Source organism: Talpa occidentalis, unplaced genomic scaffold (genome assembly GCF_014898055.3).
Source record: "Talpa occidentalis isolate TD23 unplaced genomic scaffold, MPIMG_talOcc4v2.1 talOcc4.12, whole genome shotgun sequence".
Classification (NCBI taxonomy): Eukaryota; Metazoa; Chordata; class Mammalia; order Eulipotyphla; family Talpidae; genus Talpa; species Talpa occidentalis.
This window is the reverse complement of record NW_023601212.1, coordinates 93,074,225-93,098,837: the sequence shown is the minus strand read 5'-3', so window position 1 is coordinate 93,098,837 and position 24,613 is coordinate 93,074,225.

The window sequence follows — 24,613 nt, the reverse complement described above, 5'->3', positions numbered from 1 at the left end:
CTGAATTTACAACTTCTGTTCTGGTTCATCCAACAAAATCAGATGCCCTGGACAAATGCTTGCCTAATGCAGGTCTATCCAAAGTGACTTATTTTCAACTTATTGTAATGAGTAAAAGATATTGGAAACGAGGCTCCTCAGACCACTGTGAATTCAGTATGCAAGAGGGTGGACATGAGAACACAGCAATGGGAATTATTCTGGTTTAGAACTGGAAATTGTGCTCCACCAGCAAGAATGAGAGGACCAGGCCAGAATATCATGGGACAAGAAGACTGAATAGTCACGATCCTACCCACCTGGAGAGCGCAGCCCAGAGGAAGGTAGCACATTCTGGCTACCGGCCTGGAAACTGGCTGCTCTCTACCTGCCTCTTGTGAACAGGGCATCTTTTGTGCCTGGAGTGGTTACAGACATGCAAACGAGGGGCTTGGGTGGTGATTACTTAATGAGGAGGAGTGCTAGGCAGCATGGTGGAAAATCATTTCTGCTGCAGCATAAAGGAAACAGCCAGGCATTTGGGAAGGACTGAAGGGAAAAGGGTCAACCCTGAGCTTCTGGCCCATCTGCTCCTTTCTAGAAATTTGCCGATCTCATCAACAGAGTTCACTCACAGGTCGTTCTATTTAACCACAGGGTTTCCCAACAACCTTGGCACTGCCGACACTTTGGGCACGATCGTTCTTTGTTGCGGGGGGCCTTTCTGTGCATTATAAAATTTTAACAGCATCCTTAACCCCTATGTACCAGATGCCAGGAGTAGTCCCCTCTCCAGATTTGAAACCACAAATGTCTCCAGACATTGTCGAATATTCCCAGAAGACAAGATCCCTTCCAGAAGTAAACCACTGGTTTTAGTCCACTCAGTGTTTAACCAACTTTTCAAATTAGTGGACTGCCTTTATGGATGAAGGAATATCACCTTAAATTCTGATTTCCTCTCTCTGTGAAAAGCTTAGAGGAGTTGGCCATCCCCTATTAGCTCAGCCCCCTCTAGGCTCATTGCCTGCCCCACCAACTCCTCTCCTTTATTCCCTTACCTCCAGTTACTCCAGTGCCTCAGGGCCTTTGCTGCCTAGAAAGTTCTTCCCCAGATATTTGCATGGGCTGCTCCTCACATAAGGTCTTCACCCAAGCATCTCATGGATGGCGGAAGGTATTCTCTGGCCACTCCACCCAAAATGTCAAGACATCTTCTCACCAAACTTCCCCATTTCCATTGCTATTTTGTCTCTTTATTACTTATCTAAAGGGCTATGTGACCTTCATGTTCTTACTGAGAATTTTGATATTTTGTTCATTGTGGATATTTTGGCATTCCTTTTGTTCATCCTGGCATTAATTTTCTTTTAGGAAAAATATTGCACTGAAATATTATTTAACTTGATTACTAAGCTTCTTGATACCCTCCCTTAGATTTTGTACCCCAAAGTCAGGGCTTCATTTTGCTCACCCAAGTCCTGAATTATTTATCTTGAGAATTGCTTGCCTACCTTCAGCACATTGGAAACTCTTTGAAGACAAGATGGTTTCATCTACTCTGGATTCTGCATTAGGTTGGTGCCTAAGGCATTTGGCATATATAATTTAAAAATGAACGATTCCTGCCAGGTTATCCTTAACCAAAACTGAGCTTCAGCAGCCCAGCTTCATTCCTAAATTCATTCATTCTTCATTCATTTTACAAACACACATAGGACATATACATCATGCCAGACTCCATGCCAGGTCCCAGGAAGGAAGAATTGAGGGACTTCCATCAGCCTCAATCCTAAGGTTGGAGTTGGAGGAGGGCCTCTTGCAACACAGCTGGAAGGAAGCAGAAGGACTTCCCAGAGGAAGGGTTCCTGACCTCATTTAAGGTGGGCGTTCTTGCTAGGCTGACATCAACAAAATACCATAGTTTAAGTAACAGGAATTTATTTTCTCACAGTTCTGGAGGCTGGAAGTCCAAGATCAAGGTGTTAGCAGGTTTGGTATATTATGGGGCCTCTCAGCTGAGCTTATACATGGTGACCTCCACGCTCTGTCTCTGTGTGTTCACATCTGTTGTCACCCTCTCCCTGGGTCCTAACCTCCTCTTCTAGTTTGTATTGGATGAGGGCCTACCCTAGTAAGCTCATTATAATTTAATTACCTCTGTAAAGTCCCTGTCTCCAAATACAGTCATATTCAGAGGCGTTGGGGCTTAGAACTTTAACATATCAATGGAAGTGGGGGCACAATTTAATTCATAATGGTGGGGGTAGGTAGCACATACTCTAGATCTGAATGCACACTTTTCCTAAGAGGTTGTACAGATGGCCAACAGACATGAAAAATGCTCATCCTCACTTCTTATTAGGGAGATGCAAATCAAAACCACAATGAGTTACCTCACAACGGCTTACATTAAAAAGACTGCTAACCAGAAGTGTTGGTAAGAATGTGGAGAAAGAGGAACCTTAATACACTGTTGGCAGAAATGTAAATTGGTGCAGCTATTTTGGAAAGCGATCTGGACATCATTCAAAAAACCATAGCCAGAACTATCATTTAATCCAGGAATCTCATTTCTGGATCGCTATCCAAAGAATATGAAATCATCGATTGAGAGCTACCACAATGTTTATTGCAGCTTTATTTACAATAGCTAATATAATATGGAAGCAGCCTAAGTGCCCACGTAGGTTGAGAGATGGCTGGGTCAAGAAGATGTGGTCTACCCACACCGTGGAATACTATTCAGCTGTAAGAGAAGATGAAATGTTGCCATTTGCAGCAAAATGGAAGGAGTCCAAGGAAATTATGAAAAGTCAGAAAGATAAAGACAAACATTAGGTAATTTCACCTACATCTACAATATAAGAAAATAAAGAAGGAGAGGCAAAACAAGATGAAAATGAGCTACTGGACACTGATAAGAGTTAAGATTACCTGGGTAAAGAGAGCAGAGGGTGGAAGAAAATGTGAAGAGAGGAGAGCAGGTAGTGGTGGAGTGTTGTGTTTGGTTTTTGTTTTATTTTAAAATGAAAATAAATTAAAATTTTGTACATAACTCTGTTTGAATGGAACCATAACTTATCCCATAAATCCAAGGAGGCATAGTCCATATTCATAGTCATTTATTTAACAAATATGTACTGAGTATTCATTAGCTACAAATCACTCTTCTCAGCCCTAGGAATAGAGCTGTGAGTAAGACAGACACGAGCATGAAATAATTAATTCCAAAATTGCCATTTAATTGCTATTATGAATAGTGCTTCTGCAGATACAAGGAATACCAAAAGAGTTGGAAATGGGGAAACCCAGCTTGGACTGAAAAATCAGTGGCACTCTCCTAAAGAGGAGACGTTTGAGCCCTATTTAAAGGAGTTGACTAGGGAAAATAATAGAAGGGAGTGAGGGCAATAGCAAATACAGCATGTGCAAAGGCCTGAGGCAGAAAGGATTAAGGAAACAAGAGTGGTCAGTGGAGCTGATTTGCAGTCTGAGAGGTGATGGAGCCGGAAAGATGGGCAAAGGTAGGACCCAGTGAGCATGTTGAGCATCCTGAACTCTCCCCATGAGGAGTGAGAGGGAGGCTGTCTGCCCTCAGCCTGGAATGGCAACCCAAACTGCCACTGCCAGTCTGCAGGAACACGATTTTGTGCCATTCCTGACTCCATCAGCATGACTTTCTCTACCCAGGAGTCTCCTGCCCAGACAATGATCTGATGCTCATTACAAGAACTTGCAAGAGACCCATCAATGGAAAACATGGATAGTTTTACTCTAAATATTTTTAAAACTTGTCTCAAAACCTGCACCTTGGTGTGTTCCAATCCTGCACTGTCACATATGATTCTTACCTAATCCTAACCAAGCCTCCACTTTAAAAGACTCTATCTTAAATCTGACTTCAATTCCCGCTAAATTCTGATCTCCCCTCCCCAAAACAACTTTGTCTTATCAACAGGTTGTGTTGGTGGCATTGGGGGGGAAGTTCAGGCTGGGGCTGCAGAAGGAATTTGAACAGGAAAGTGAGGAATACTTGTAACAAGTCTGGCACAGAGTGAAGTTCAGAGACCATCTAGACAGAACAGAACACTAAGAGCATCTGGTTTTTCTTCACAGACACCTTCAAGGTATCTAGACAGTTCAGGAAGAGCAGAGAAACCCAGTGGGAGATGATGGAGACAAATCCACACAGGAGGCGCTGCGAAGTGAAGCAAATGCACAAACAATGCCACCACACCCATTGTCATTCCTCCAAGCAGGCAGAATCCAGGCTCTGAATTCTTTAGAAATGTTTGTGGGTCGCCGTCTTAACATATACCCTGCAAATTGCACAGCATTTACTTTTGTCTTTAATCAAGTGAAATTGCACCACAATTTTGTTTAGTCATTAAAATGTTCTATCGCGAATCCTGTCAACAAGAACCATTTAAAGGGTTTTAATCAGTCTTAGTCAATCTCAAACAAGGTAGAGCTACAATATTTGCAACAAGACAAGTGGGACTCGAGATGCCCACGACAGGCAGCCCGCGCCTCCTGCCTCCGTCCCTCTGAGAGCTGTTTCCACTCCACTTGCTTTTTCTGCTGTTCAGACTTGCCAGTTTTCACATCCATCACCATGTCCAATTTAACTTAAACATAACAAAATCATTTCCGAGGATCCTAAGTTATAGATGTGGGTGTATAGGTGGAAACAGGAAAACAGAACCTGTGAATGGGGGCTGTTACCCACCAGCAGGCAGACAGTCATCCTCTTTGGTTTAATTTTAAAGTATTCTCTCTCCTGCATCATTGTTTCCCAGAGGCTGTGTCTCATCCATGCAAATTCTGCAAGGATGAGAGACCTCTGAGCTAGACCAGATTGCACTGCTGGAGATAGAGCATTAAGGTGTAAACTCAAATCAGCAACCACAGGGTACGCCTCTCCCTGGACTCAACTAAGGGGTGCAAACCAAAGAGCCCAGACAGAGCAGGTCTGGCCTAGCGATGAAGTTGCATCAGCAATAACAAAAACTTTGTCTCTTGGCAAATAAAATCCCCAGTTCCCAGGAGATAAGGCTCTAAATAGACAGAGTAAATGTTAACAGCCCTCCTTGTTCTCCTCAAGGCACAGACAACATCTGATGATACATTAACCAAACCCTTGCCAAGCCTTGAAACGTTCCTTTGCAAATTGTATATAATCCTCATTGAAAAGCTCAAAGTTCAGGTGCCTCCCTGGTGGCGCAGGTGGTTGAGCGCCGCACTGTGAAGCTGTTCACAGCCTCTGCAGTGCGGGTTCGATCTCAGCCAGCCGGCAAGAATCCCACATGGTGCAGCAGACCTCTCCTGTCTCGCCCACTGCTCCCCTCAGCAGTGTATTTCGTCAGTCTGCCTGTTCTGTTTCCCTCTCTGTCTCTGGTGAATCCTCTCACCCTCCCGCGCATCTGGCCTGTACTCCGGTTCTTGTATAAAAATAAATAAATCTTTAAAAAAATTTTTTCTAAAAAAAAGAAAAGCTCAAAGTTCAGGCCACTTTCCCAGAGCCTCCTAGAGGCTGTTCCACAGGTTCAAGTCCTCAATGTTGATTGTTTAATGAACTCAATTTTTCCCTGCCTCAATTAATTTAAGATGAGATATCATCCAGATGGAACATCCAGTCCTGCCCTCTCACCTGAAGTTCACCATTTCAGACACCCATTCACAGCTGTATCTCTTCGCATGCTTCTGCCATCAATAGCAAAATCCCCACTCAGACTTGTTTACATAAGGAAACTGTTCATCAAATTGTCACTTAGATGTCCCTCCAGCATCTTCAACTCAAGAAGTTTAAATCAGTACTCATGAGAGTCTGCACTGTGTAGAGCTGCCAAGCGCGTGCATCCGGGGGCCATTCTGCCCGGGTTTCTCCCTGGCTCTGCCATTCACTGGTTTTGCTATCTTGGGCAAGTTCCCTCTGTGCTTTGGCCTCCCTCTATAGAGTGGAGATAATGTTGGTGCCTCCTTCCTGGGATCATTGGGACAAGCATACCAGCAGGGGACTGTAACTTGTGTTCCCCAACAGGAGAGGTCTGTTGAAACTAGAGCTGGCCTCACTAAAACTGTCTGCTCTATCCATTGCACTTATTCGTCTCTGGATATTTAATTGAGGAATTCAAAAGCACAAATTTGAAGAAAGAGTTGCATCCCCACCATTATTGTAGCATTATTTAAATGGCCAAGAACTAGAAACAACCTAAGTGCCCAACAACAAATGACTAGATAAAGAAAATATGGAGTATTACAAGACTGTAAAAAAGAAGAAATCCTGCCATTTGCAACAACATGGATGGACCTCTAGGGAGAGATGCTTAGTGATGTCGGTCAGGTGGAGAAAGACAAACCCTGCATGATTTCACTCAATGTGGTATATAAAGCAGCAAAACAAAAGAATAATTTAAATAAAGGAAAAATAAGCCATCGGACTATAAGACCAAAGTAGCTATTACCTGGAGGGAAGGGAGTAAATTGGGTAAAAAGCTCAGTTGTGTGGTGCAGGACAGAATTGGACTTTTAATGATGAAGTTAATGTAGTTCTACAGACATTTATTTATAATGAGACACGCCTGAAACATACCTTATAATGCAATGGTATTTCAATAAAAAATAAAGGGAACTGCTTTCACGCCATTGGTCAGCTGACCCACCCACCCCACCTTTTTCACCAACCCAGACCAGATTCAGCCTGTCTTCTTATGCCTCCCCCACCTTCCAGCCCACCCTGGTCCTCTGGCCAAGCCTTCACTCACTTATGGCCCCAACCTTCTCCTAACCAGGTTTTAATCAACTTCTAAGAGAGGAGTTGTCCTATTTATCTGTATATTCACTCTTATGTGCACACAGAACTATTCCCACGAAATTGTGATGATTACTTTGCACAGTAAAGTCAGGTCCTGATTCTGCTACCTAAAGGTGAGTGAGTCAGTCTGAGTGTCCACTGTCTGTCCTCTCTGGACCGCACTAATTCAAGGCCAAGGATGAGATGGTATTGGGTGTGCAGAGAGGACACAGGAGAAGCTGTTATTGTTGGGTGCCTGATCCGTGTTTATCCAGTGGAATAATTAACAGACTTCCTGGTTAAGGGCTCTGCATGGCAGGAACTGGACAGTTCTAGATGCTGAGTGGGATGGTGAAGGAGGCCTGGGAGGTGGATGCAAGCTCTGGGGTTTTCTCTACCCAAGCCTATTAAGAAGAAAAATTGTCAACTTCAGTTTGGGGTTTAGAGAAAGAACAGTGAGCGGAAAGATAAACGGAGACTTGTCAGTCTGCTCTGAAATCTAGGGCATTAGCTCATTTCCCTTTTAAAATGAAATAGGTCAGCTAAGCGAAATTGTGTGCTCAATCAAAGGCAGCCGACGCGCATTTCTGAGTGTGAGTGCTTGAGAGGGAGTAAGGTTGAGAGACCCAGCTGGGGAGCTGCGTGGGGAGGGTTCCCCCCATTTGTGTCCCCATGAAAGAGTCCCCACAAGATTCACACTGTCCCCATCTCATCGTGTGCGAGCTACAATCACCCAGTGGATGGATCTTCTGTTATCTATTTTGTGTTTGTTTTTTCAGTAGAACACCTAAGTTAAGAAGTAGGGTCAAAGAGATCTACTTCAAACCCCAGTTCTGCCCCTCACACTGGGTGATCTTGGACAATTTGCCTTCATCTCTTTGAGTCTCAAGATGTCCATATATAAGTAGTTAATACTCTTTACATTGGTAGGGTTTTGTGGGTATGAAGCAACATCGTATACATAAAGTGGTATGCAGGAGGAAGGCGCTAGGATTTAAAAGGCAGCTGCTAGAAGTAGCAGCAGCAGGTGCATTGGCTAGTATAGTAGTAACAATAGCAGTGACAGCAGTAGCAATGGTAGTATTAATAGTACAGGAGTATGGTAATAATAGAAATAGCAGCCATTGTATTAGTAAAAGTATTAAAATAACAATAGTGGTAGTAACAGCAATAATGGTACTGGTGGTGCTCATGGTACTCTTAGTAGTAGGAATGGCGGTGTTAGTACTAGTAGTAATAGTCCTACTCTCTCCTTTTAGCTTTATTCTCTGATTCATAAGTTTCCAGCATCAGAGACCATCCTAGGAATCCTCACTGTCCTTCCCAGCAACTTAGTATACAAAAGGGACTCGATGGCTTTAAAATGTGAGGCTGTTATAGAGCAACCCCAATATTAAACGGGTTGCCTGGTTGTGAGTCCTCACCCGCGCGCTTTAAAGGGACTTATGAATACTCCACTACAGGCACACACAAAAGGTTAATAAAAGGTTTATTTACAAGGGAAAAGGAAATAAGGAAAATGTACAACTCAGGGAGAAAATAGGGAAATAAAGTCTTTAATGCGTCCTACCCGATCCGCCGACCTGGAAACCCAAAGGCACTCTCAGAGTTGGCCGGACACTGCGAGCTGGCGGAGAGCCAAAATGGGGGATCCCCCAAAGCCCATGTGTCTGCCTTTATACCCACCTGGCTGCTTAACCCCACCCTCAGATGCCAGCCACCTTCCCTTGGGTGGTGATGGGATTTGGAGTTCCCAGTGTCTTTGGCTTTGACCTGGGGTGGGGGTGGAGTCCCCAAAGCCTGTATGGAATTAGCTCTAGGACAGCCTTTTCCCCCTAACAAGACTGCAAAGTCCCCCTTTACAACTGAGCATCATTTTATGAAAACAAACATATGAAGCTTTGGGACCTGGGCTTATCTTACTAAGAAGTCGGGGTTGGTTACCAAACAAAATATTCTTCTATGGGCCAGCGACTTCTTTGTCTGCCTTAAACACTACAGCGCCTCATCATCTTCTAAAGGATGACAATGACCTTGGCCAGAATATATGTGTTGGATCAGATCAGACCCTAGAAAGACAGAAGTGCTGAATTCTGGAGCTTGAAATCCTCCCTGGCAGACAGCCGCTGACTCCAGTCAAGCGTGTCTACTCTCACAAGACCATAAAACACTTTGAAAAACAGCCCACTGTATGACTGTGATCCCAAATCATTTTCTCTTCCCATTGATTCCTTGTTCAAACTTCTGGGGAAACTAATTTGAAAGAAGGTCAGCATTTTCAAAGGGGGGCTTGTCTTTCCTGCACGTCTGGCTTAGACTATCTGACGACGATAAAGAGCACCAGGAGGTGTTAAGCTGTTTCCTTCCCACCAAAATCACTTTCAATATGAATGCCACATGTGACCTTAGACCCAAACCTATTTGTAAAAGTCTGTCTCTCCCATATGTCACTGGGAGAGTAAGGCCAGTCAGACAGGTGCCGGGGCACGGCTGTTTCAAAGGAGATCATAAAGGAGATTTCTCAGTATGTATAACCCTTGCCATCAGCAACCTGGTGGAGCTGACTTTCTCCCTGCAGACCCAGGTGGCAGAGTGTAAGCTGATCTGGATACTGCAGGAAGTCTTGTGTTTAAAGTCCATGTCTTTTCTTCGAGTGGAATTCAAGGAAGGGGTGCTGGAAAGAGAGAGGGCTCTGGAGTGTTTTTGATAATGCCTTCATCAGGACCAAGCTCTGAGCCTCTGCTTGGGCCCCGGGGGTGCTACCTATCTGTCTCAATCACACATTTTTTCACTGGAGTCTTCTGGCTTTCCTCTGGGAGAAGTCAGCCCACGATAAACCATGTCCAGCAAAGTGCCTGCACCCGGCCCTGCATCCCTCCTCGCATCAGAGCTCAGCTGTCCTGCTCCCCAGAACTTCCAGCTTCTCCGCCACCCTGAACTCTGAACCCAACTGACCTCCCTGAGCTCCATTTTTTCCCTATTTTTCAGTAGTCCCTGACTGATCGCTTCATTCTTAACATCCACCTGGAATTTGACCACTGTGATTTACTTTTTATGTTTCTTCTGTATCTACTCATTCTTCTACTTCCAGGCTCCAGGCTCCTATTCCATTCAACCTGGTCTTCATGACTCAGGACCCACAGGAACAGCAAGTGCTAGGAGACAGAAAGTTCTGGAAGTGTCTATAAAAAGAGGAACAATTATATATCCACTCATGCCATTCGCAGCAATATGGATGGAGCTGGGATTATGCTCAGTGAAATAAGCCAGAAATAAAAAGAAAAATACCGGATGGTTTCACTTACAGGAGGAATGTAGGGGAGCCAAAAAGGGATCAGGAAAAAAATTATAATAAATTAAAAAACAAAATTAACAGGCAACTATAAATCAGAAACATTCTTCAGGGGAGGAGGAGGGAGAGAGATCAAAATAGGGGCGTGAAAAGCACAAGGGACTGTGGTGATTGTGCATGGGTGACTTGATGGTGGGAATTTTACGGGGACCACACCTGAGAGGAGAAAGCATACACTGGACAAAAAGGAAGGATGATATAAAATATATATCAAATAAAATAAAAGGAAAAATTCTATATCCAACTAAACCATTATGCAAATGGGAGTCTACAATAAAGACACTTCTAGACATGGAAGGACCCCGAATATTTATCTCCCACATACTCTAGGAAGTTACTGAATGGAAACGCTTGATCAAAAGGACAGAGGGAAGAAAGAAACAGGATCTGAGGGTCCAACATGGCAGACCAACAACAGGAAGTCCCCAGACAATACTGAGCTGCAGACTTATAGAGCAGAATCTCCAATAAGAGCGGCCGGGAGATGCCGTCATGGAAGGACAGAGCCTACGAGCGTGCAGGACATTGTCTGTATGTTTGGAAAACTGTCAACTCCTATTTGACAGAGCCCTTGGGGGAATTCATGGGAAAAATACACATAGAGAAAACAAAGTCTATTTAAGCCATGAACAATATTTACACAGTGTGGTAATATAAGCATTATTGTTGATTTAACCAAGAATTTTGAAAAAATTAAACTGAGACAAAGCAAATTGAGACAATAAAGGGTAGGGAAGAGAATCTGGGGAAATCTCCTGAAATGAGCTAGACCCTCAACTGTCATAACTAGAAGTCAGTGGGGAATTTCTGAAACTCATAACTCTAGTAATAGAGGTAGAAGCATATTACACAGCCAGATGGAAAGAAATACCCAAAGAAATAGCTGAAAAGTAAGAATAGTTATTTCTGGGGAGCTAGACTTCATCTGTAGGCTTTCTGAGATTTTCATTTTTAACTGTGCACATAGATTGCTTTGATAAAAATGAAAAAGTAATGTTTGTTCTAAAAATCATCAAGAAGGGAATGCAAAGCACATCCACTCTCACAGGCTTGAGATCAGCATACTCACATTTTTCTGAATTTCCTTTATAATCTTACCATGTGCATTTTTAAAGAATTGATGTTTATGCAATATTATGGTTTTCTTACTTTACATATTTCCTCTAACATTATGTCAAGGGAATGTTCTTCAATCATTTAAATTGTATACGGCATTATTTTAACATCTGCATTATAGTCCATTAAGTAGATTTACAATAATTTACACAATCAGTCCCTTATTATTGAACGTTTAGGTCATGTCCAATTTTTCACTTTAATTTTTGCAAGTACCACAAGGAACAATTTCTTTGAGTAAACCTCTTCCTCATCTCTGATTATTTTCTGAGAAGTGAAATTACTAGATCAATAATGAGAAAAAAAACCAGAAATAGTTAATGAGCAAAAAGCAGTGGAATTGTTATATGAACTTTAAAAAACCCTGCATAATTGCTATAGATTTTTTAAACACTCCATTTAAAATATCTTCCTTAAGATGTTCTCACCCCGGGGCAAGTCACATCTGCCAACTTTTAGGCAAAATGACTAGACTAGAATTGGAAAAGAATGCTTATTTAGACAATGACTTCTGTGCTGAGAGATTGCTGGGAATAGTTAGCATCATTAAATGATTTGCCCTAGAGCTTCCCAGCTTCTTTTCTCGTAGATTATCCCCAGAAAATATCACTGACTTGTTCAAATTCATTGGCAGAGCTGGGACTGGAACCCTGGATTTCTTGCTGATGCCTGGTCTCCAGCACACCTTAGTATCACTTAATTTGAATAGATGAGTAAACATTCAGCTTTTTTACTAGATCACTGATCATTGACATTTAAAGATGAGCCAGTAAAATAGACATTTCACAGTCAGCCAAAACATTTCTGGAGACCTTGAGTAATAAGTATGTGACTTTCCGAAAGGAAAAATGAGCATTGGTGGAACCAGAATCTTTGATTTCATCAAATACAAGGAAAAGAAAAAACTCAACCCTTATTTGGGTTGTAGAATTGAAGGTCAACTCAAATTATTTGAGGGTTGGCTATAAAAGACAGAAGCTATATATATCCTAGGAACCTTGTGCTCATATGGTGATCTCAGATTCTTTACTTCTTTTTACTTATACAGATACCACATGGTAGATACTATTTTCCCCCAAATGTCCCCTCTTCTTGCTGTACGTAAAATATCCCTCCAAGCCCCTTTGATGTTGGTTCTGGGAAGGGATCAGCAGAGTGGAAGCAAGATGGAAAAGGCAACACAACGCTTCTAGAATGTGTACAAACAGCCTGCCAAAATGAGAAATTTTTAACTATGCACATAGCTAAAAGAAGACATTGCCAACACATACCATTTATTCACACCAACAAAAAAAGCAGGGAGCGCCCCAGCCCCTGGAGACTTCATCAGCCATCACATGTCCTTTTACGTCAGTTTCGCTTAATACTGAGACTGGCCATGGCCAAGGGAAGGTGGGCAGAGGCTCCGGCATGAGTTTACGGTCTGGGACTTAAAAGGTTCCTGTCTATCTGATCACCCACCTCACACCCTTCACCAACCACCAAAGGACATCCCTCAGGTGGTACTCACAGGGAGGATCTAGTCTGCATGTTGCTACAGAGCTGTCCCAGCCAAACCACACAGTCATGAGTAAAAGAACAAAGAAGTAAATTTATATAATGATATGAATAATAATAAGTATTGCCGAGGTGGGTTGCCATGCTGCACAGATGCGATAACGGACTACTAATTCGGTTTATGCTCTTGGGTCGTTCCACCCTCTGTGTCTTAGCACCGCCCTCAGAGAGAGCTTGTCCCTGCCGCGCAAAGAAGTATTAGTGATTTCCAGAATTGTAACCCATATTCTATAATTAACAGAGTATTTCATCATATGCTGTTTCATTTCATTCTCAGGACAGAAAATGAAGGTCAGAGAGGTCGTTTGACTTGTGTGAGGCCACCTAGAGACGAAGAGGGCGTGCTCAAGTCACATTGATTAAAAACACATCCCTCACATAGAGAACTACCAGGATTAGCTATACAAAGGTCCAGTAAAATTGAGTGGCGAAGATGTGGACAATAAACACCCTCCCGGATATTATTCCCAGATGGAATGGAAAGCAGGAGAATGGCAAGATGTGGCTAGAGAATTCGATTTTCATCGGTGCCATTTCTTACATGCCTCAGTATTCAGGGAGCAATCTGACTTGTCAATGTTATTTGAAAAGCAGACCTTGCATATCCTAGGGAAATTCTTCCCTTGTGACACCCCGGGTACAGCTCTATGGCCACATAAAATGTCGCAGTAAACAACTCAATATATATTTCAACCGTTAATTGCCTTCCCAGACCTTGGAATTTCTCACTGAGCTCACTCACAAGTTTTATGGAGGGCATAAAATTTATTGTGTTGACATACCCTTTAAAGTGCTGAATTCATCAAGGCCAAACCGTGCCTGGATGATATTATGGAGAGTGAGTCAAATTTTTATTGAAAGTTTTGTTCTAAGCTTTCCTTTTACATCACAACCCAAATTAAGCCACTGGAAAAAAAATATATACCCACACTTTTTAGAAGAAACATAATCATCCTTTTCCAGGCACATTGACGCAGAAGTGGAACGGAGCCACATTATCTATTCCGAAGAAGTCTGGGCCTCAGCAACCAGGCACGGTGATGCCAGTCTGTATTTGAAATGTCTCGGTGTGACAACCCAGCATCAGAGCCCCTTGAGGTTCTCAGATAAAATGATGGGTTTAAGCATTTTTTGCTACGAAGCTTTCTGATTTGTTTTAAAGGTTTATTGCTGCATAGTCCCTAAATTGATAATTGTTTGAAATTTTGCCTCCAAGAGGCTTTGCTTGCAACTGATATGTTAACATGACTGGTAAAGAGTCTCTTAAATTAGAAATGGCTCTAAAAGATAGAGAGAAACCCAGGTTTTCGTGAAAGCTCAGCAGAGTGGAAGCGACATGGAAAAGGGAACAGAACACTTCCAGAATGTGTACAAGTTCCTGCCAACATTGGACAGTAAGACACTGCCAACACACACCATTTATTCACACCAATTAAAAAAAAAAAAGCAGAGAGGTTCCCAGCCCCCAGGGCCAGTCAGTTTCACCCCCTCGCTTAAACACAAATACTGATATTTATGGAGAACTCTGGTGCACCCAACACCTCCTTGGTTCTAGTTCTGCCTCTTCCACTTACATGGGGCATCCCTTTAAGCAGCGTAACTCTTTTTTGTCTCCATTTTGCATGCACAAAATGATGATGTAATAATGCTTTTTTCATAGGGTTGTTTTAAAGGTAAACAAGGTCAGTGTAAAATACTAGGAGCAAAGAGAGAAATAAAACATCCGATTTCTTTATGGAGTGTATATTCTAATAATGTAAATAATCCATCAAATAGGCCATCACAACCCTGTATGAAACTGCCTGAAAGCCCAACAGAGTGATTCTTTGGAATAGCTATTTGATGTCGTGAAGAATATTTGCCTGGACACAATGGCATCGGCCCCACTCATCAGTAGAAAGAGGAAAACTCACACTGACTCACAGACTACCACATAGGTTTGGCTCCATTAGTTACCCATTGCTGTGTAACAAACTACCCAAAACTTAGTGACTTAAAACAACAAATATTTATCGACTCACAGTTTCTGTTGGTCAGGAGCCTCCGCGTCGCTTGGCTGCATGCTTGCGGCTCTAGGTTGCTTGTGAGGCTGCAGTTAAGCAGCCTGAAGACTTACCTTGGGAGGATCTATGTTCAGGTCACTCGTGGATCTTGGCAGGTCCCAGCCCTGAGTCCTTGCCACGTGGGTCTCTGTATAGATGCCTCATGAAATGGAAGTTGGCATCATCTGGAGTAAGTGATACAAGGGAAAGAAAAAAAATCAATGTAGAAGCCTTAGTCATTTTATAACCTACACCTGGAAGCGACATCTCATTTCTTCTGCTATATTCCATTTGTTAGAGGTTGGAAAGTCCAGCCAACACTCAGAGAGTAGGGATTACACGAGGCACAAATACCAGGATGCAGGCATCATTGGGGGCCCTCTTACCAACTATCCCCCATACTCTTGGATTATTCCAGTCTGTTTGGAAGGAATTTGGCGGAAGCACAGGAAGGAAGGAAGGAAGTTAGATATTCTGTTGCCAAAGTTCTTGCCACAACCACCAAGCCAAAACAAAAAAGGGAGAGAAGTCAATGAACCATTGGTCAAGTGTCCATTCAAATGCCATCTTTTCAAAGAAATCCCCTCCGCCACCATATTGCTGTTGTTCCTCTTCTCATTGTCTTGCTTCATTTTCATCATGACATTACATATTCTTACAGATTTACTTGTTTAATTATCTTCTCTCAGCCACTAGGTTATAAACTCCATGAGGACTGGGACCTTGAGTATCTCGAATCTCCCGTCCACAGTAAATATTTATAATGACTGCCAGGATCTCTATGTTAACAAGAAGCATATGAAATTTCTTGCAACTTGGTTCAAAAGGCCGGGGTAGCAGAGAGGAAACAGTCATAAGTGAGTGTTTGCCCTGATTTTATCTTTAATTGCAATCTGGCTGGAGACAGAAGAAGCCACTGCAGCTGAAAGAGACCTCTTAATGAGGGAGAAGCTGTGCAGAGGCTTGAATGGTGGCCTGGACTTGGTAAGGAGGCAAGACCTCTCTGTAAGGGAGCATGAGGGATAGAAGTAGTAGTTGGCTATGTACAATCAGGTCAGATTCAGAGCTTGGAAAGCTAAGCAAGCGCCCCACAGAGAGCTGAAATCCAGCTCCAATTCATCACCAGTGGCCCAGCCACCTGATGCCGATATGCCTCTATACCATGATCAATGACAAATGAAGTCACTGATATTATCCAACTTTCCCCAGGCATCTCCAAAAATATCCCCAAATGAGAAACACATCATCCGGGTCCCTCGAGAATGGCTCCCTGCCAGCTTGTTCCACAGCATGAGTTAACTTCCTTGACGCTGACCTAATTCCCCTTGCTCTGATTTGAGGTTCACTCTTAGAAAACTGTTGATTTGAGTTAAGAGCCCAGGCTTTTCCACAGTGACCCACAGATGCTCATTCCTGAGTGAGTCCCAACTGGCCAGTGCAAAGGACTCGCCTGAACAGCCACAGCGAGACCATGGCTGCCCTGGGTCATGGGAGTGAGGTCAGGCTCTACAGCTGCAAAGCCTCAGGATCTAGAAAGGAAGGGTGGAGAGCGCCTGGATGGAAGTTGGGGTGTCATTGTTCAGAGAAGATGAAGAATCTTGGAAAAATTTAAAAATGGATGTTCACCCCCCCCCCATCAATCCTGGTTTACAGGAACAGACTACACAGTCCCCCATGAATGACTTTGACACAATCAAAGGAGATTGTATGGAAAAAACAGTTTAAACTAGAAGCCAGAGAGGGAACTTCAGGACCTTCAAGCCCCATCAAGTCCCCATAGAATAAAAATTATCACCTGTCTCTGATGAGTAGGATCAAAAGCGCAGTAGGCACTCAATAGATGTTTGTTATATGTGGCAGAAATCAAAGAGAGAGAGGCCACTCTTACAGCTTTAAAAAGATTTAAGGACATTTGTGTCAGGATATACATATATTTTCTCCTCTGTGGTAAATAACTAGAAATGGCTGGGTCAAGTAGATGTATGAGTTAGTTTGCAGTTGCTTCTGTAACAAGTCACCGCAAACTTCACACAACCCAGGGATTTACTACTTAGTGTTCTGGAGGTGAGAAAGCCAAAGTGGTTCTCCTGGGGCTAAAACAGAACCTTTCAGCAGCCCTGCGATCCCAGGGAAGAATAGCCTCTTACTTTTCTAGCTTCTAGAAGTCAGCTGCACTCCTTGACTGGTGGGTTCCCCTCCCCTTCAAAGTCAGCATTGCAGCATCTTCTAACTTCACTCTATGGACCCTTGTCTTTACATTGGGCCTCCCAGATCACCCAGGATAATTTCCCATCTCAAGATCCTGAAAGGAATCAAATCTGCAAAGCCCTTTTTCTGGTATCAGGTAACTTATTCACAGGTTCCAGGGATAGAAACTTGGGCATCTGGGAGAGCAGGAGCATCATGCTTCCTACATTGCAAAAAAAAAAAATGCCCCACTGTTTGCCAAAGTGGTTGTACCACTGGACATTCCTACCAGGAGTGTAGAGGGTTCAAGTTCTTCCCCATCCTTGCCAGTACGCGGTGTGGTCAGTCTTATTAATTTTTCCATTCTCGTCGGTGTGCAGTGGTATGTCATTTCTGGTTTTAATTTGCATTTTCTCCAAGGTGTTGAATATTCATGTGCTCATCTCCCACTGGTGTACTTGTATTTTCTTTGGCTATTTAAATCTTTTGCCTCTTTTCATTGGGTTGTTTACTGAGTATTGAATTTTCAGGATTCTTTCTTAACCCAAACTACAAGTATTTTGTTGGATGTATGCTTTGCAAATACTTTTTCCCCCCCTGTCTGTGGCTTATCTTTTTGTTCTCTTAACAGCCTTACTTATAATAGTGCCAAACTGGGAACGATCCAAATGTTCATTGACAGGTAAATAAAGAAATTGCAGTATACCCAGCCTATGGAATGCTACTCAACAATAGAAAGGAATAAACTCTGGAAACACCTAGCAACATGAATTATGTCAAGCTAATTATGAGTGTAAAGAAACCAGGTATTAAACAGTACATTCTGTATGATTCCATTTATATAAAACTCAAGAAAATACAAATTGATCTATAATGACAGAAAGCAAATTAGTGGTTGCACTGGGATTGGGGGTGGTGGTAAGGTGGGGAGCGTAAGAAGAGGGGATTACAGAGAGGAACAAAGAGACTTTTGTGTTGATAAAAATGTTCACTGTCTTAAGCTTATCAAATTGTACATTTTAGATATGTGCTGTTTATTGTGTGCCAATTACAACTTGATAAGCCTGTTATTTTAAAAGGAGACTTAAGAGATCATGAAATGTAGCACTCGGATCTTATTTTGATCTGGATTTAAACAAATCAACTATAGAAGAAAATTAGTCAGGGAAATTTGGACACTGACTGGATATAAATGATATTAAGGAATTAGAGTTCATTTCTTTAGGCGTTATCATGGCACCCTGGTAAAATTTTTTGCTCTTATCTCTCAGAAATGGGCTCTGAATGATTGGCTGATAGAGTGCTATGATTTCTGGGATTTCCTTTAGGAAAATTGCGTGTGATAAGTGGGGCCAGGGAAGGGTGGAGATGAAATAAGACTGCCCGCTGATTCCTGGTCTCAGAGCCCAGTGATGGCCAAACTTCCATCATATATAGTTTAAAAAGTGTGTCGAATGAATGATACAAGACCTCATCTTATGACTCAATACAAGATTAATATTTCCTGAAATGAGCATCTTTCTGAAAATGGACCCTTCTCCCTCAGGAGACAGTGAGTTGACTGGAGCTAGGAAGCATTTCAAGGCCAGAGGACCCTTGATAGGGGGATACAGAGCAGGGCCAGCCATTTATAGTCCATGGGCCAAAGCCGGCCTTCCACCCTCAGGCTAAGAATGGCTTTTTACATTTTTAGATGGCTCAAAAAAATTCCTAGAGAATAATGTTTTTTGACATGTGAAATGGTATGAGCTTTAATTTCAGCATTCATGAATAAATAAAAGTTTCACTGAACTCAGCCACGTCCATTCATTGGCCTCCTCTCTATGGCTGCATTCAGATCCTAGCGGTCAAGTAGAGCGGTAAACGCAGAGACTATGTGACCCGCAAAGACAAAATTATTTACTATCTGGCCCTTCACAGAGAAAGTCTGCTGATTCCCGGTAGAACCTTGAACCCAGAGGCTGTTTTCCTAAACAGACAACACCCCCAGAAAGGTGGTGTGAGTGGAAAAAGTAGGACATGAAGTTTTAGACTCTGTCCCTCCCACCGAGAGACCACGGATCAGGACAGGATGTTACGTTCAACTCATTGCATAAATGCACTGGCATTTCTGGGAACATGGTGAATCTTGAAATTGAGGAGGTCAGGTCTGCCCTGGAGCTCAGGTTCAGCTTCCTTTTCTTGTGGGCATCACTAGAGTCAATGACTGGGTTAACTGTGCATCCTAACATGGTGGGAAATGCTCATGGGTTGTTCATGTGTTTTTCCCCCATGAGGACAGGGGCACGTATACCCTGCTCACCACTCCATCCTATGCCTGAAGCAGTGTCTGGCACACAGTAGGCCCTCATCAACATGAAGGGAATAAATAACCTGTGAAGGCAGCCTCATTAAACAGAGAGTGAAAGTCACAGGGTTGAATCTCAGGGATGAAAAATCATTTTCTTCTTGCACAATGAAAACAGTTCTTATTGCCATTGGAGACTTTTTCACATATGTCTAAATACAACATCTGGAAATGGTGCAAAATGAGTATTGAGGGAATCTCCATGCAAATCAGAATTAAGTTCAGCCCCACTCCAGAGCAGCCACTGTTCCAAGCTCTGCTGCATCACACACACACACACACACACACACACACACACACACACACCCCTCTTCCTTCTTTGTGACATGAAATGGTGCCTTGATTGGCTGTGTGACCCTGTGCAGGTGACACCCTCTCTGTCCATGTGTTCACCCACATTATAGGTATTAAGAGAGTTCATTAATGGAAGCACTTAGAAGAGGGCCTGTATATAGTAAGTGCTCAATTAATGCTAACAAATAGTAACAAGGCTATTGATAAGTGATTCCAGCCATACATACTCTTAGAACAGTGTTCTCATCTTCAGTGTTACTGACATTCAGGACTTGACGATTCTTTATGGGGACAGGGCTATCCTGTCCCTGCAGGATGTTTAGCAGCATTCCTGGCCTCTCCCCGCTAGATGACAATAGCCCTCACCCCAAGGCAAGACAATCAGAAATGCCTGGACGTTGCCAAATCTCCTGCAGAGAGACAATTGCCCCAGCTAAAAACTACCATTGTAGCATCGCCAATACACATGTAAATGCTGTCGATTTGTATTTATCTTAAGAAAGACATATGGCAGAAGTTCCACAATATGATACTTACCCTTATTGTGTACCATGCAATGGCCTCTGATATTTTCAATTCTATTGCTTTGTATTCTACCTTCTTCCTAAAAAAAGACCAAAAAAAAAAAAAAAAAAGAATGGTCACAACCCTTGAAATTGACTTCATAACTCAGGTATAGTTCACAACCTACGGGTTGAAAAATACTGAGCCAGTCAACTTCACTTTACCAAAGGCCAAGCAAATGTCCAGCCATACAGTCCCACGCTGGCCCCACAGCACCACTCTAGTGCCAGCAAGCACAGAGAAGTTTCCACCATTGATTTGGGCTGATGGAGAAGGAGACTCCAGGAGCCCGCGTGGATTTTCAGGCTTTGACACTCTCGGGGAACAAGGTACACAGGCACACCAGGCATGCAAGGGGCTAGGCCCGGGCCAGTCAACGGGGGATGAGAGGCAGGAAGGCAACGAGCCTCCGAACCCCCCATGAATTGTAACTCTTTCTCTGGCAGCCTCACCTCTTCTGGAGTCTCTCGCCCTCTCGCAGCATCCTCCGTCCCTGAGAGACGCTGCCCTTATATCCCTGGCCTCTAGGCTCAGGGGTGCACGCTTGCGCATGCCCACACCCATGCTCCAGGTGACCACAATCAGGAACGCGGCCGGCGCCCACACGCCCAAGCGCCTGCGTATGAAACACCATCAAGGCCGCAGGCGATAGACACAGAGGCTAGTGATGCAAAAAGCCCGATTAATTCACTCACCCTACAATCACTCAAGCCTTTGGCACTACCAGCTCTCCCTGCAGAGTAGGGGAAAGCAGGTCCCAACCCTTCCTGACCCTCAATACATACGTCCATGTGCAATAAATATAAATACACACACGTTTATGTGGGATTCACAAGAGTGGCTAATGTCTGAGGTCTTTTCCAATTTGGCAACTTCATGGCACAAAGACAGTGTTTTGAATCAAATCGACATAAATTTGGAATAACTGAGGGGAGAAGATGAAGTCCAGAGCATGAGGATCGTATGTAATGTGAGCTCAAGTGGAGCTTACATTAAACCCATCCCCTCCCACTGCTTGCTGTCCTCTTAACAAGCTGCAGATTGAGAAGGGCCGTGTCTATTTCCCAGAGGCAGATCCTAGCTCTACCCCTGAAAACCTTTTGCCAGATCCTCAAAAATATTAACCCCCAGCAGAGAGGAAAGCTAAGCCCACCCTGGCCAGCAGAGGGTGGGGCAGGAGAGCTTTTAGATGTCATCAGCCAATCTAGCTTTTAAAATCTACTATTAAAGAAACGGGAGAGGCAGCTAGAAGGACCATTTCTAGGAAGAGAATTATTTCCTAGCTAGAAATTAAAAAGGCTGAATCACAGAGTCAAAGTGCTCCCTGCCTAATGTTTTTCCCCCAAAAGTCAACTCACCTGAGGTTAATGGTGACTAATAACAGCTGGCATTTCCTGAGAGTTCGCTACAGGCGAGATTCAGCGGGGAGTCCTTTCTGTGGTCATTCCATCATCTCAAGCGCTTTCAGGGACAGGTGGGTGTAGGGTAAGTGAAAAGGTATCAGGCTTTTCTGCCCTCCCGCCCTTAGGATTGATGCTGGCTCTGCAGTTCTGAATGCATGCCTGATGGCCGGCACCTGGAGTAGGGTGTGGGCATGCTTAGGTGGGATTCACCTGGGCTAAGGCTGGGCTTAAGTGGGGGCGGCGTCACGGGGAAGCCAGCGGAAGAGCAGAGAGCAGAACCATGAGAGCAGCAGAGACCACCAGAGAAGGCCAGAGAGCCCAGGTACAGTGAAGACTTGCTGGGAGGTAAGAAGTCTGCCAGCCTCCCGGCCCCCCAGCACCCCTGCCTGCTGTGTGCCTGGTAAATCCCAATAAAAGCCTGCAAAAGCCACTGAGGGTTCCAGGACGCTCTCCTCCTTACCCCGTCTGCATGGATCATAGAGAACCTGCACTAGGTCCCTTGCTGCCATTACAGGCAGGATGATTACCAGTCCCATTCTGTAGATGGAGATACTGACGCTCAAGAAGGTGAAATGGTTTGCCTTAAGTAACATGGCTCCAGAGCTGTCAATCCACCAGGGCTGCCAGTGGTGGCAAACAAGAACATGACGCCTCCTGCCCAGACCATACCTTGACTTCAAAATAATTAACTGATAATTCAAATGACTTCTAGTTGGTTTTCTAGTTAACTGAGCAACTACACTCAAGAGGTTTGAATCCACAGCACTTACTCCAGCAAAGATTCTCAAACCGCGGTCCCAAGACCCATAGGGTCACCATGTAGGGTAAATGAAATTGTCAGGATTTTCCACCCTCCCACCATTAGCATTAATGATAGACCCCTGTGGTCCTCCATGCATGACTGATGGTGGGCACCTGGAGTAGGGTGTGGGCATGCATAGGTGGGCACACCTGGGCTGAGAGACTGGGCTTATCAGGGCGGCATCCGGGGGACACCAGCAGAGCAGCAGAAAGAAGAACGAGAGCAGAACCTGCAGAGCAGCAAAGAAGAAATGGAAAAGCAGGGCCCTGAGAGAGCACCAGAGAGCCGAGGAAGAGTGAAGACTTGTGGGGAGGGGGGCGGGCCTGCCTGCCTGCTGCCTGCCTTGTACCTGGTTGCCTCACTACAAATGGTGTAAAAACCTCAATAAAAGCCTGAAAAGCCAGCAAGGGCTCCAGGACTTTCCTTTACCTGTCTGCCCGGATCGTAGAAATCCTGCTCTGTGCTTTGCTGGCGCTACACACCATCACATGGGAAACTTCTAGAAATGCAAGATCTTAGCCTCCACCCTAGATCCACTGATTCAAGAACTGTGGGTAACACCCCAAAATCTGGGTTTTCAGGAGATTCCAAGGCACACTCAAGTTCAAGCTCCCCTGCAGAATGCGATTCCACCCACCATGACATCCTAAGGCAGACAGAAACACAGCCCCGCTCCCAGCCAGGCCCCAAACCTAAATCTCAAAGTCTCCACACCTCTTCAGACCTCTCCTTTTGCTCTTCCCTTCTTATCAGTCAATGGCTATACACGTTCACCCTCAATTCTCAGTGCAACCTCTAGTACTTTACTTCACTAACTGCACACCGAGTCTATCTGCTTTCTCATAGACCTTCATGCATCCCCACAGGTAGACACTCAACAAAATGTTTAAATGCTCATTACAGGCAGGCACAGAGGTAGGTTCAGAGCACAATTTACTTCACGGTGTATGTGTTTATTTAAAGGCATCTTTTCCTGCACTAGACTAAGAGCTCCTGATGGGCTGGGGGATAAGAAGGAAACCTCTTAGTATCTGAGTCTCTGATTCCCATCTGAGGTTGCCAATATTTAATAGAATTAAATGGGGAAACATTGACAGACCCTCATATTTAATTCAAAGTCCTCCCGTCCTGGGATGCCATCTGTCCTTCCCTCCCCAAGCTGGTTAAGAAGGGAGGGAGGGCAGCTTCCAGGTTTCAGTGCCCAGAGCTGCCAGCATCTGAGAATGGGGCTGATTAAGAGATATAATGAAGATGACATTTTTTTACAGATACAAGACACAGACACACACACACACGATGCCTTTAGTCTTGCAATTTGCCAACGGCCAATCACAAGTCTTTGCTCAGGAAAAAAGATTCATTCTAGGAAATGATGTCAAAATCCCTCTTATAGAGAAAACACATCTGTCTGGGCTCGGGGCTGTCAGCCGAGCTGGCAAAGCACAGGACAGGAGTCCTCAACAACTGGAATTGGAGCCAGCAATGTTTTTAATAGACTGAAAGGACAGTCTTGAGGAACAACTATACTGTGAAAATGACCTCCAGTCTGGAACATTCTTCACATCTGGACCCTGATCGCTACTGGTCTTCCAGATCTCAGTTTAAATGTCACTGCTAAAAGCCGGTCAGATGCAGCCTTTAGCCCTGACACATCTCTTTCTGAAAGTTGTCACAGTCAGACCTAAAGTGTGGTTGGACCATCAGTTGTTACCTCCTCCCAGTTAGAACAGAAGCACCTTCAGAGCACAGAGATCCTGCTGTGCATTCACCCTTGCCTTCCCGCCTCCGGCACGGCATAGGTGCTCAATAAATATGAGTCAAAAGAAACAATGGAATGAATTCCAGCTCAGCCACCTGGGAGATGTGTAACCTTAGGCAAGTTACTCCTTAAGCCTCTCTGTCTCTTTAACTACCTGATAGAGACAAAAAAATAGTACCTGCTGTCTGATTGGTTTATGTGTGTAAATGATTAGCACAGGCTGTGGCACACAAGATATACTTGATAAAAGTCAGTTGCTGCCATGATTATCTATAGGACACCCCAGGGCAAAAAGCAAGCTTGTGTAGCACCTAGAATAGAACCTGGCATATAAAAGATGCTCAGTAAATCTACCTTCGATAAACAGAATGCATTTCACATGCATTATCCCATTAATCCTAATAGTTAATACTAT